This window comes from Pagrus major, chromosome 22 (assembly GCF_040436345.1).
Source record: "Pagrus major chromosome 22, Pma_NU_1.0".
NCBI classification, from domain to species: domain Eukaryota; kingdom Metazoa; phylum Chordata; class Actinopteri; order Spariformes; family Sparidae; genus Pagrus; species Pagrus major.
The window spans coordinates 25,771,134-25,786,037 of record NC_133236.1 but is presented as its reverse complement, the minus strand read 5'-3'; the positions used below and the strand labels follow the sequence as shown (position 1 = coordinate 25,786,037).

Here is a 14,904-nt window from a genome sequence, read left to right as displayed (position 1 = left end):
TAAACACATCTATGCATGCAGTAATATTTAATCAGCAAAACTAATAGCTGTAGTTATAAACTTGCCAAGGGAAACATAGTTAAACTTTAAGCTTCGCCAATGATGATTTTGGACTGTGAGTGTGCGCTTTTGTTGTGTAAAAGAGCACAGAACATAAATAAACATGAAATACCAACCGATCCTGTCGGCGAGTCAGGAGTTTTGAATAATCAATAACATTTATACACTGTTCCTCGTGCGCAGAGATACACGTAACGTTTCCGTTGCTAGAGAATCACTGCCGATAACTTAATTAATATTTTCCTCATTAAAGAAGCATTTCACCCACCTGCAACCCGCTATGAATCAGAATCATATTTTTTATGACCCGTCCTCCCTGATCCATGGACACGGAGTGATGCGCAGCAGCGAGCCTCCTCTCCTCAGTTAAGTATCAGTGTATTTTCACACATGCAGTCAAACAGTACTTGATTGGACAGATGATTGTGAAATAACAGGGCAGAAGGTCCAGCAGCTGAGGACCACATCCCTGTTCCTCAGCAAAGACAAGTGCCACTGTTTAGTATGAAGGTCTAGGTCCTGGCACACCCGGCTCCTAAAGGGCTATCAACTAAAAAGTCAAACACTTGCTGGTTCTAGCTCCCTAATTGTAAATATTTGCTGCACTTCTTTGTCATTTATGACAGTAAATGAAGTCTTTGGGTTTTGGACTGTTGGATGGACAAAAGAAGCAACTTGTAGACGTCCATTTGGCCGGAATAAACATTCAATCATGAAAATAATAATTTGTTGGAGCTCGCTACAAGCCAGCTGCTTGTGTGTATATGTATGTACTTTTAGTTTGTTTTCTGATGAGTTTATTTTATACTCAAAGAAAGAATGTGTGCATCCATCGTCTGTCTTTCCGTTATCTATTTACGGTAGCTGTCCATCTGTCCCTCTGGATCCTGCTGCTGTTTTCTCATCAAAATGCTCACAGGAACATAAAAACTGCTCTCTGCATACATGACATGGTTTCCCTTTTTTGGTGCAGAGTGCACCCACTGATCCTCTCCCCTGGCTGAACAGGCCTGTGAACAGCTTTCGGCCAGCGAGGCCACTTGACATGTAGAATATTTGATCCACATAAGCTGCCACTGTGGGAGAGGCTCATACACATGAGGAGAGAGAAAGAGAGATAGATGGATAAATGGGAGGCCGATGACTCCCAAGACAGAATGTAAGGAGCAGTGTCAATACTGAGTGGATCAATGGCAAATTACTCCTTGACGAAATATCGACTCCTAAAATCAGTTCCTGATTACTGATTGATTTTTTTTGTGTGTGTAATTCCCTCATGACGTAAATCATTTTCGGTTGATGAATGTTTTCAATAAATATGCTGCCCTTCATATTAATGATTAACGTTGGCTTCGAGGCACAGTTTGTTCATTTTACACCACTGTCAGATGATTACACACTGCATCTATTTATCCCCCAAAGAGAGCCTAATAAGTATCCAGTCGACCATACACTGTGTCACATAGGAATGGAAGTGGATGCTACTGTGTATGTTTTTAGCTCCTAGAAAATATAATGGCTTTTAAGGAAACAAAACAGTATAGAATCATGTTATTAGATTATTAGTAGTGATTCAATTGTGCTGACTACAATCTAAATAAGATGGTATTCTAACGAAGCTGTTAAGAACGCCTTTGAATTACAGTAAAGTGTTAGAATTTCATTTTAGCACTTAGCTGTAGTAATATATTTTTATGGTAAAGGTGGTATGTCTTTAATACTGCTTTGGTCCACATTTTGGAAAGAAGGGAAATGTGCTGAAACCGTTTTGACCTCAGGAAATTGCTATCCAGGAAATAAGCAAAAAGCTGGTGAATTACTGTCTGATGAAAATTGGCAAATGTTTCCAGGATAACATCTAGCATGGATGCTTAGCAGTGGGAAAGCTGTATTTGTTAAAAGTGTATTAAAAATTGTGGCTAGTCATTTGTAAACATGTTCAAAATGCTTTTGTAAACATCAGAAGATGCAAACCAACTATCAAGGGGAAAACAGCCACCAACTTAATTAGTGTTAGTGTTGATTTATTGGCTAGAACTTCAACGATAGCGATATATAACCGATTATATAAAGTTTCCAATAGCAGGCCGATAATTTATTAGTCCAATATACGTATGTTGTGCATCCCTAAAACATTAAGAATGATTAAAGTTAATGTAGGACATTGAGCTGAAAAGATATATTGTATGATGAGCCTTGAGAAACGGACCAATCGGGCCAGTCACAGGATACATTTTTTTTCCTCATCTTATAAAATCAACATTAATAAACGTGGATAATCTATCTTAAACTTAGATAGTCGTTGAAATCTATCCTGCAGAGTGATTGTATAAAGAAACAATTACCGCCCAAATTCCTGTTCTGCACTGGGCAAAGCAAGATGGGGCTGTGATGATGAGGTGAGGAGAGACACAAGCCATTTCACTGCTAAGCACAGGAAATGTTGAGGAATTTATCTTGTCTTCGCTGAGGACATAAGGATAGGAAACGGCTTGCCAAGTGGAGGATTATCCTCCTTTCCATCTATAGTTTTGTTCCTGTTTCGCTCCGTCTCTCTGTCTGTCGCTTTGACCCAATCTGTAGTTTACGTTCACATTTCAACCTTTTAGTAAACTGTCTTATCCTCAGTGACATACCTACCACTCGACGGCTACAGCAGAGCAGATGCGGAGGTGGTGCCGTTTGTCTAATTTGCCAGCTCATTTTTCGCTGCTCTCTCTGACGGAGGCAGCCTTTCTTAAGGGAAGCTGCTTCCTATTAAAACTTTATTAAGCAGAAGCCAGAGGAATGATTAAAATTCTGCACAAGCCAGTTAGGATGAAGAGCCTGATTACACCCCAGTGTGTGTTGTGCGTGCGAGCGCTTGTGTAGGGACGTGCTTGTTTGTGTGTCAGTGTCTCCCCTGAAGGCATCACGAGCATCTGTAATATCACTGTAAGTGTACAAGATGAGGCTGAATAATGGAGTCTTTGGATATCTGCAAATTACACTTCTCTAATTTATTTTTTTGTCTTTTTTTGTTTGTTCCTCACCCCACCCTCTCCTCTTTTCTCTATTGATTTCTTTTTAGAGTGGTCCAGTGCTGTCCTCCAGTGTTTCCCCTCCCCTCAGTTTTCTGTCCCTCTGTCCGTCACCTGGTAAGTACACTCAGATTCAACTCCCACATATACAATGCAGAGGCTTCCAGTGATGTTTAGTCCTTTACGTAACCATCAGTTTTCTGCCTGGCTTGAACTGCAAATTGATGTCACCTTTATGAAATAGAGCATAGTTTCCTTTTAATGTACATGTAAAGACAGTGAGTGAAGTCAGCAGTCTTTGTAGCACAGTAGACACACCTCTGATGAATGCAATGAGTATTAGTGTGTTTTTTTCCACACTAGTCCAACAGATGATGTCAGAAATCAAATTTTAATTCTTAACCGAATGGGATGAAGTCACATTTTTAACTATGTGGTAAGATTAGGAACTAGTATTGAACTGTTTCAATTGGTAAAACAGAAACTACGTCTCAACCACAGGTAATATTTCATGTTTTTGCTCTAACCCTACTTTAATAAATCTGGACGGGTATGGACAAAGGTGTCACTTTGTGTTGAAAAGTAGGGGGACATAAGGGCTCTGACGAAGAAAATACTTTTAATGGTACTTGTACTGGGTATAATGGGGGATTTGTGTGAAGTCCGAGAAGATACTTTTGGGGAAAATTGCATAATGGCACATCAAAGGGCTACCCAGAACAGACAATATGAAAAGACGCACAACGTTGAACAGACGTCATGCATACTTTTAAAGGTTAGAGAAACAAATCCTTCTTAAGAGTTCATGAATCAAGTTCAGCCAGTCATGACTCATTCTAAGCATGAGATTCATGCATTACATTCTGATTTCACCATCTATGCTTCTTACATCTGTTATCTAATGAACAACTTGAAGGGCACTCAGTGGAGCGCATACCTTTGCCAATGCCCAACATCCCCCTTTTGTAGTCACTCATAGACACCAGACACCTAAATATGCCTGATTTTTTTCCGACAAGATTGCCCACTGTGAAAGAAAGTGAGAAAAAATTCCTGAATCCGTCGGAATTATCCGGAATTGCACCAAAAGTTAATTGGCCGTATTCTGGGCCGAGACTTATCTTCCATCCAAGTTTCGTGGAAATGTCGTCAGTAGTTTTTGTGTAATCCTGCTGACAAACCAATGGACACGGGTGGAAACCTCCTTTGCAGAGGTAATGACAGTTTGACTGCACATGATGCAGGCTGTTTCTTAGCAATGTCCCCAGTGTCCTTAGCGTAAATGACACCTATGGGTTAAGGCTCCTCTTTGAATGATCATGGATCTCTGGATCTCATCAGATCTCTGTGACACACATGTTAATATCGCTAAACGAGTTGCTGTCTCACTGCATCGCCAGCTGGCCTTGCGGCAACCCCTCACCTGTTGCATGTCAATTCACTTCAGTTTAAATGATTATTTTTTCCTGGTGCTTCACATGAAAGGTAATGATGTCTAGGACACTTGACTTAAACACTCTGTTTACACTAGACATGGATAGATCTGATCTTGTTACATAAAAATCATCAGCTCTGTATTCATCTGTAACTACTCTAACAGGATGGATCCTAGTGCCAAGGACGCCTGTTGACAGGGTTTAGCTCTGAATGAAAACTATGTTGTGCAGAATGTTGTAATAGACAAGCATTTGTGACAGAAAGTTATCTTCTGTATTCAAAACGCAGAGAAGAGCTCAATTTTTACATGTTAAGATGAGCTAGCTCTAATATTTAATTCCAAGCTATCTGTTGTCGCCAATTACAGTGCTTGTTTACTAGAATCGAGGGACTTGGTGGATCTGTTTTTATGGCTGTGTGTGTACGTGTGTGCCCAGAGCTTTTAATGACTGGGGTAGATGCTCTCTGTTTAGATATGTGTATTCTCCAGTAAGGCCCGAGGGGGTGGTTGGGCTGGGTGGGCTAGTGTGTCCCTCAGCCTCTATAAATACACACTGGGATCCCATTCAGAGGCAGAAATGTGGCTGTCTGTGTGTGTGCGTGGTGTATGTGTGTGCGCGTCTTCGTGACGCCGCTGCAGCCAAACGAGCCAGAGGCTATTACTGCCCAGTAGGGTTGCTATGGAGACCAGTGGTGTCAGAGAGGAGCAACATCTGTGGGGTGTTTGTCAAGGCAGGTTTTCCTCTTTCTGTTTTTGTCTTCTCTCTTTTCCTCTGCCAGTGTAGTAGTCAAAAACTCACCGCCTGGGATAAGACCGATGTTGACTGAAGTTCTAGAGCCTGATGAAAAATCTCCAGTCTCTCGGCATTAGTGCTTTCAAACATTGGTAAACATGGCACTTGAATGTGGAGCTGATTTAAAAGCTGGCGATGGTTGAGCTGCCTGTGCTCAATCATGCTCACAGTAGGCCCTCAGGCTGTGTCAGTCAGCAGGGGACTCAGGGACTCTTTTCACTGGGCTTACGCCAGTGGAAAGCACACATTCTGGGGAAGCATTTAACCCCTGCCCCCTTCCTGCTCCCTTTCTCCACAGCTCCCCTCTCTATATGGACATGTTCTATTTCCACAGCTCCTTTCTCCTGGCTGCCTTATTGGCAGCTCAGCAGGGCACAAATTCCCTTTTAATAGGTACTTATTTGGGCAATAGGAGAAATCCCATATTTTTGAGAAACCCCTACTCCCTCCCCCCTGTCCTCCTCCTGCTGAGTTGTCTCAAACTCTCATGCCTCTATTAATCACTCATTTTCTCCTTCTATATTGCTGGGTTGTTCCTCATTCCTTTGTGCTGCCTTCTGAAATGGACAGGTGGAACGCTGCATCTTGGGTCAGCATTTCGGACGGGACGATGCTCTCCCTGAATGGAGTTTGTTTCATTGTGTATCCATTACTTTGAGACATTTTAATCCCCTTGAAGTGCTGTCACAGGTACCCTATGGTGCCAGTTTGCAGCAGCTTGCACAAACAGTGAACTTAGAGTTGATTGAGTTTATCTGAGGAAAATTTAATCCTTTTCAAATGAAATCCGGAGGCTTCTCACACACTTCACATAGGTCAACCAGAATATGTTGTGTGTGTGTATGTGTATCCACAGTATTTTTGACCATGTTTGGGCAAACCTGGCCCTTGAAGAGCCCTCAGCAGGGTATGTGTAGCTGGGCAAACCGAACCTTCGACCTCCTAATCTGGTCTAAATGAGACCGTCACACACGCAGCACAGTGCGGCACAGCGCAGAGCAGCACAGAGTGTGATGTAACATAGTAATCTTTGGATAATTTATGTATTTTTACTCTGCAGGCATCCCTCTGCAAAGGCCAGTTATCTAACATCCATGCCCAAATTAACAGACTCTTGCAGGTTGACCTGCACCTTCCTTCACCACCTCCAAGTGAAACATCAATCCATTTATGCCAAGATTAGATTTAGCCCTGAGTTAGATTCTGGTTGTGTCCTCACGTGACTTCAGGAATTTTAATATAGGGATCTTAATTAGCCAAAAGTATGACCACTTTTGCCATCGCAGGTGCAGGTTCTCTGGGCTTGTAGGTAAAGCAAAAAGGCCGGATGGCGGGGGAGCGGCAGGCGGAGCATTGAAGAGCTGCTCCAGAGGATGAGTGACACTGAGAGGAGCAGCAGAAGACCAGGACAGAGGCCGAAGGGGTCGTTGTGTTTGCTGGCGGGGCTGCCGCTTGTAGGCCGCCTTATCAGGCCACAAGAAAAGCAAATATTTACCTGAGTGAGTCACCAGCATTGTGTGAGTTACCAGTTTTTACAGGCTGTTCTTGTGAGAATTGTGGTGGGATCCATTGTAACACCTCTGACACTCTCTTCTGTTGTCAGTCACATTGCGATGACGCAGCCAAACTACACACCTGTTATGTGACTGTTCATGTGTCACTCGTAGCATGCTCCATTATCAAGGGGTATGATAGGTGTATTTGCTATGTGCTTTCAAGTTGCTTTGCATTTAATGCATATACATGAAGCTAGTGAGTATTTTACTATTGTTTTATCGCCCTGGCCTAAGCTACTCCTTATTGAAGAGTTGAAGCTGTAAACCTAATTTCTGCAAATAACAGAGCCAAATCTGGACCTAATGTTTGTGTTCAATGAAAATTATTTTATTTGATTGCCACTTTCTGAGCCAGAGTGAAACAAAAGAAAATAAGTTCACATCGCTCCTCTGTGCTTTTTTAAAAAATGTTCCCTATTTTCCCCCATGCTGTGTCCACACACTGTTTAAAATCAACTGCATGGACATTTAAGTCTTTCTAATACCGGTGTTCCGGTGTGACGTTTCTATTATTAACCAGACACGGATACCATCTCCTCACCATCACCTCATGAAAAATGGCCTTTTCCATATTCCATTTGGAGGCTTCAGTTACACATATTCATCACTGTGCAAAGACCGCACATTTCTGTCTGTATTTTAGACTCTTTTACCCATACAAAGCTGCTGAAAACTTTATTGTAACAGGGATTCCCCGAGTGATGTACAAGATTTTCCAGCTTTGTTGATAGTTTGTTCTCTGCCTGAAGCTTTAGTCCGGTATTGTTCCGCTCTCTTGTAATTTGTCCGTCCTAATTAACCTCATTTTCCTTGTGCATCAGTTTTACTAACAAATAAAAAGTAGTTGTGATACAGATAGACCCTCTGTTTACAGTTGACAGAGGAGGTTTCTTCCAGAGAACTGTGTCCCATGCAGTCGCTAATGCGTGAGCCTGGCCCCTGACTTGATTACGTCCAGGGAACTCCCTGACTAAGTGCCTTTTTAAACATTCACACACATACACGCACATGCACAAACACAGTCAAACATGCAGCGCTGTAAATACCTCTGATTAAGATTGCTGATAACCCGGGGACAGCCCTTACCCCCTCTCTCAGCTCCTTCCCTCCCTCACTCTCGTTCCCTCTGACAGGCCTCAGTGTTCCCTCAGTGAGGGTAGTCATTGGCCCTCAGGTCAGCACACTGCCTCTGACACATGCATACACACACACACTAATAACCACCATTTGGCAGAGGCTTTAGGTCATAATTTATGAGGTGGATGCTCCGTCCATTAGGCCATGTGTTAAATTCTTTGTGTAACTCAATTTGGCAGAGGCTGCATGTGGATGACTATATATAGAACTCTTTGAGAATGTGGATGTGTGTGTCCCAGTATGGGAACTAATTTACATCCTCCTCTGCTGTTCAGTAGGGATGAACCCTGGAAACTGACCCGACAAAGGTCTTGTGTTTGAACATGTGGGAGATCTGACTGCTGTATTTGAATGTGGGAACGTCTTATTCCTGTTGACATCTGGGCATGTGTTATGTATAATATTTGCACGTGTGTGGTTCAGTAAGTGCGTGTGTGTGCACGTATGTTCTGTCCGACCACAGTTCAGTCAGCGTTTGTGATTGAAAGACAGCCAGTTTCCATCCCAGGCTCAAGTTAATTATGTAACCCAGGACCGAGGAGCATGAGTGAGCAGGGTGATCCTCAACTATAAAAGGCAAAGAAGAGGGTAGCAGAGGGTCATTTGGCTTGGAAAAAGTCATTTTTCCTTTCAACAGCATAATACTTTCTCATCCAAAGTCCTAGAGAAACAAATGGTGATTACGGAATTGTGTACATATAACCCAAGAAAAGCATATATCAGCCAACAGACATAAGCATTTTTTCTTGCTTATTTCTATTAACTGGCAATTACTTTATATCTCTCTCCAACAACTCAGCATAGAGGACGCATTTTTTCATTAATGCGTGATCAGATTGTTGCTTGACTGGTCAACCTCAGAGACAAAAGTGTAAAGGTTTCAAAATAAACTTTAGCAGTCCTCTTAAGAAAAGTCAAACTTTTTCAGGCTTTGTTTTCTTGAGAAAGGCTTATGTGACCTGTTACACACACCAAAAGGTTAGAATTCTTAATAGGAGAAAGTTGGTTCATCAACATCATCTCTACCAAAATGAATGTTGCAGAATTTGTACTTTAAGAACAAGAGTATGGAGAGCTGTAACAAGCTGGCATCTGTTTTGAGTTACATGGACACTAAACAATCCTTAATCCTTGATTTTCCCATAATCTACTGAGTAAATTTCCCTCAAGTTGTGTGCCTTGCTCAAGGTTATTTTGGCACTTGGTGTTTTGAAGGAAACATCAGTGGGTTGCAATGGTTCTTCGGGACAAAATCAAACCTCTCAGGCAGTGGATGTCTTCTTTATAAAGAAGTCTCTCCTAAGTTAATTTCAGTGTTGGGGTAACGCGTTACAAAAGCAATTTGTTACAGTAACACATTATTTTTAGCAGTTGAGTTTATTGTTGTTTTTTTAATCCATCCACTGTGCATGACCATATTAATATAGGCTGTTGTGTGTTTAACACAACTAGTTATATGTAATATATTGCATTGTGAAAGTAACTTGCCCAACACTGGTTAATTTACAACAAACACAAGAAGTGCCATCAGTAATAAAGTGCACTTAAGTTTTCCTTGACGTCCACAAGGAGCCTGTAATAAGTTAACTGGAGGCAGGTTGGGTCCTGTTTATGAAGGAAGAAAAACTGCTGCTTGTTTATTTTTAAACCCCCTTTTTCATACACAGTTTGTTGATTCAATTTACAATCTTTCCATCACAGCCCTGCTTCAGCCTTCCCTGTTACTGACAACCTAATTTTTCCCATCATGCAAAGTTCCACTGTGAATCAACTTATTTTCATTGTGAACTTGATGGCATGCCACGTGGCACCCTATTGTGGGCTGTAAGTTGTCGCTGCTGTAGGAATCCTCTAAATAATAATGGCATACAGCCTTGTTAGAGACTCTGTGGGCTGACAGGGTTAAAGAAAACAAGTGTACACACACGAGCTGACACAAACAGGTGTGGATAAAGACAAACTAGGAGACACATGGACAGACATACGCTAGGATACACACAGACATACGCTAGGATACACACACAAAGTCACACACAGCTTGAGGGGCCATAGAAACCTCAGTTGACACCTCAGTGAGCAAAGTGGAGCCCAAATGTGGATCAATTGAAACGAGCGAAAAGGGAATTTCAGTAGTGATTAGTGGTTGGTCTCACCATTCAGCTTTTCCACTGACTCTCCTGCTTACTGTTTCCTCAGTCCCGCAGCTCTTCTTCTCAAATTGTTCAGAAAGTGTTCCCTGCGTGCCAGGATTTATGTAGTAACGTGTTGCCCACAAGTTGGCATGCTGTATCAGGCTAGAGTTGAGTTGAGGAGACGTGAAAGCAAGTGAAATCAGACATCTGACACATTTCACGCACACAGGATCTCCATCCTTGTTAAGGTAAGTACATGTTTGCTTAGCGATCACTGCCCCCTCTTACACCGCCCTGCTGTGTAATGACTAAATGAAATGTAAAAACAGAAGCAGGCCATTGTAACATTGATTTCACTGCCATATGTGCTGTTTGTTTAGAGAACAGAGGTCTTCTTAGAGTTATAAAAACACTGTATGCCTTGCTAAGGGCTCTCATTTAATTAAAGACTACTTTCATGCAGTGCAAACAGCAGCATTTTTATGGTATTGCTCTGTGTCTCACGGCATGAGCTGTGTGTAACAGATGTGTGCAGCATGTGCTGTATGGGCAAACATGAACCCTTCTGCTAACTGGATTCTGTCTGATAGGGGATAGAGCTAATCTAATTCAATAATTGGTAATGCAGTTAAACAAACCTGCCACCACCGCAATGTTGTAGTCTGTCAAAGACCTTCAATCGATGTCCCCTGAGAAGGGCAACCTGTTGAAGTTTGCTTCCAGGATATTGTGCATGTGCGTGTCTTCTTCTTTTTGTTCTGTGTATCCTGGTTGGTGGTTGTCTTGCCGGCGGTCATAACATAGACTGTTTAACTAAACCAGTTGGCCTGAGGTGTGTGCTTTTTTTTCCATCTTGCTTTCCCCCTGAGTGCAAATACTGGATACATGCTACAATATCATCGCTACAATACAAATACATACACAGTGCAGTGTTGCTCCCTCTGGCCTCTGGGTTTCCCATCATTTCCTCCCCTTTGCTCTCATCCTTGCCTCCCCCCTACTGATCCTACTCAGCACTGTTTCCCTGCAGGTGTGTGTACTCTATGTGAACGCTCTAGGGGCTTGGTTTTTCTCGGCAGGGACTTGTGCAAATATGACATGTTGGTATTTTTCAGACTTTCAAATGAGCTTCTTCTTTGGTACATTGTGCAAATGTGTTGAGGTGAGATGGACGTTCACGCAGTGCAGTAGAAACAGGCTCTGTGTTTACCTTTGTTAAATACTGTGTAGCATATTCACCAGGCTGCTGTAAAATAACCATACAGACATCTGCACCCATCAGATTGGTCAGGTATAAGTCTGTGTCCTGCTTTATGCATGACGTCCATAGAAAAACATGCGGTCCATTTAAAAATCCTGAGACAATTAATGCTTCACTCCCCTTTTTATTTTCATCCTCTTTTCCAAATCACGCCCTGTCTACTTCTTTCTTTCGTCTCATCTAAAAACAACAGCAGTAGGGAGCAGCCACATTCGTCATAGCTTTCTTTCCATATTGTCTGCCAATGTGCTGGTTAATTTTTAATTCCAAAGATGCAATTTTATTGGTAATATGATGTGATGCAGCAAAATTATGAATATAATTGTTTTATTAATGAGTCATGAAGCACGTAATAGTCAGAGAATTATTCTGGAAATTGTTTGTTGATGTCTTTCTCAAACATCTTCAACTATTGTTCAGTCACAGTTTGGTAGCAATGAAGTTTAAAGGTTCATGTTTTAGTCATCTTAAAAAGAAGAAAAACAAACTATTTTAGGTGGATGAATTGAGGAGTCTCACAGCCTGAGGAAAAAAGCTGCTCAGTAGCCGGCAATTTGGCAGCGGATACTTCTGTATCTTTTTCCAGATGGCAGCAGGGTGAACAGACTGTGGCTGGGATGGGTGTTGCCTTTTTGTATCCTTTGGGCTCTGTGCAGACATCTCACTTCACTGATATCACTGATGATCTGTAGATGGGTGCCAATGATGTTCTGGGCGGTTTTAATCGCCCGCTGTAGAGCCTTCCTGTCCTGGGCCGTGCACGAACCATGCCAGTTTATGATGTTTCCAGTCAGGATGCTCTCTATTGCCAAGAATTTGTTTTTCAGAATTTAACCTTCTTAAGTTTTCATAAGAAGTAGAGCCTTTCCTGTGCTTTTTTTTTTAAACAGGGTGGTGATTTGCGATGATCATTGTAGGTTCTCTGTGATGTTGATTACCAGGAACCTAAAGTTGTTCACCTGCCCCACCTCAGCAGCTCATACAGCTCATGATGCTGGTGTTGTCCACATACTCCACTATAGAGTCCTTTCGATGTCTGGGAGTGCAGTCATGGGTGCACAGTGTGAACAGCTTAGCACACAACCCTGGGGGACTCCGGTGTTGAGCACTAACATGGAGGAGGTGTGACTACCAATCCAAACTGTCTAGGGTCCGTTCGTGAGGGAGTCCAATATCCAGTTGCAGGGTGTTGTCGTCAAGCCCAGATTGAACAGGTGTGGGTTTCTTTCTTTCACTTTCACTTTCTCTCCCTCTATCCCTCCCTCTCTCTCCCCCTCGTGCTTTCTCTTTCTGGAATAAAGGAAAATCACGTCATTGTATTTGTTGATAATTATTAAGGCAAACTCCATGTAAAAAGATAGGGCAGGAGCCGCACTGCAGCAGCCTATGTGAACACAGACACGCGAGTGAGCAGCAGCAGCTCAGCAACACAGCCGCCACACAGTACAGATATCCAGTGTGTCCAGCCTGTTCCAGTATACTTTCACTAAAGCCCACAACAGTCTGCACAAAGCATTATGATACAGATTCATGTGTTGAAAAATGAACAGGTGGCCTAAAACAGGCAAACAAATGCATGGCATGCCATATTCGACTTTAGTGAGCCTTTGCCAGCGGACGTATTGTACAAACATATGCAATTCTTTGGAGACTTATCAAGTGCCATGCCAGAAGGGTTAGGGTTAGGGTAAACACTATGAGGGTTATAGGTCACATCCCACTATTTCTAACAATGCGTTTTGCTCCATGCACTGAGGTAAACAACCTGTTTCTGTCAACTGTCAAGGCTTGTAGAGAGAAGTTATATGTGGGAAATGATGATCTCCAGAGGAGTATGATGCATTGTGAAGCTAGCATCAGAATTAACATGCTCGTCATAATGCTATGCTGGATTTGGACTTGACACTTTATGAGTGTTGGTTTAAGTTTCATCACGCTTCAGAGAAGATCACAGGCTGCCGTTTTATATTAAGGGCAATTGGTGAGGTACACTATCAAACATATGAAGGTTCACATATTAGAAAAAAAATTGCTCTGAGTGGCAGTGGATTTGTTTTGGGTAGCAGAGAGCCGTTGTAGGTGAGTTGGTAGTGTGTCCTAAGATGGCTTCAGCCTCAAGGGCTGCTCTGACCCTAATAGTGAGAGGGAAAGATTAACGGTATTGCTGAAGAAGAGGCACATTAAGAAACAGTGTAGTCGACCACAAAGGAAAAGTTCTCTTTCTGTGCCTTCCAGCAGGCATGCAGGCAGGGATTCACATGTAATGAAGAGCATAATGCTTTTAGTATCTTCAGTCACATCTCTGTTTTGTTATACTTAACTAACAGAAGCACTTGTGTCTAGACTCATATGTCATGATCATTAGTTAGTGTGTTGATGAAGGTTCTCAGTCATCCAGGTCATGGTAATTCTAAGTGCTCAGTTCAGAACTGAAGAAGCTTCTTGGATGAGAGGTGAAACGTCTTCAAGAACCTGAAACAAGTCCAGTTGCCTATGATACAGCACTTAGAATCATTAGTTAGTAGTTTGGGGCATTATCCATGAAGAATGAGAGGAGCGGTGTGTCACGTGCCTTCATGGTTTATAGCAGCAAGATAAGCAAACATCCTAGACAAACAGATAAAATGACGCAATGACACTACAGAATATGTACAGTTAAGATTAGAGAGCCGGATGCAGCCTCGAGACAAAAATGTTATTGTATGTGTGCAGTAAAACAGACTTTTAAATAGACCAAGCGGGCGGAGACCAGACACTAGTGTTACAGCATGTTTGACTACCACACATACATGTCTTTTCTAAAACTGATCCAGCAGTTTTGGTGGAGCAGCAGCATTGAAAAACCTCACGCTACATTTCCATGTGTGCAGAGTATGTAGACAAAACCTAGCCGGTGTTTAAACAAAGCCGGATCTCATGACAATCCTCTAAGTTCCTAGAATCTGAGAGATGAGAGAATAGTATAATCAGGAAGTATGCAAATGGCTCCTTCCTTAGCACCATTACATTAACAGTTATTTGTGTCGAATCATTCATTTCAGTGCAGAATTTAAAGTAAGCCTTGAATTTACCGTTTGATTGTACAAAAAAGAGAATACAAGTTTGTCTGGACTGTGGTTGCATTTGTCTTTCACAAGATTAGAGAATTAAGTTGAAGTCACGATATCATGCTCTTTGTCATGTTCATACATTTTTTTGGGTGTCAAAATGTTTACATGCTTTAATGTTCAAAAACAAATTATTTCTCTCATACTAACCACTGCTGCAGTGCCTTTATTCACACCCTGTCTGCACGCTGTTGTGGGGCCTATCTGAGGGTAAAACCCCGCTGATCAGTTGTAGAAGAGAGTAGGTGGCAGCTGTCTGTGAAGCAGCAGGTTTCTTTCAGCTTTAAGTAGTTTTTATTAAACTTTCAAGGGTTTGTTTGAAACACCACAGGGCTGGCAAGGCTTTGCTTTTAGCTTAGCTGTGGTTTACGATTGAAGACAGCTTTAAACCTGTGTCGTC

General features: G+C 42.1%; 1 protein-coding gene across 1 annotated transcript in view; it reads left to right on the top strand.

Moving 5' to 3' along the window:
• Window positions 1–14,904, top strand: part of LOC141017550 (1-phosphatidylinositol 4,5-bisphosphate phosphodiesterase beta-4-like) — a 69,543-nt gene that overhangs the window by 14,336 nt on the left and 40,303 nt on the right. The window contains exon 3 of the mRNA XM_073492241.1: window positions 3,131–3,197. The gene's annotated coding sequence lies outside the window, so the exon portion shown is untranslated. The remainder of the gene's footprint in view (window positions 1–3,130; window positions 3,198–14,904) is intronic.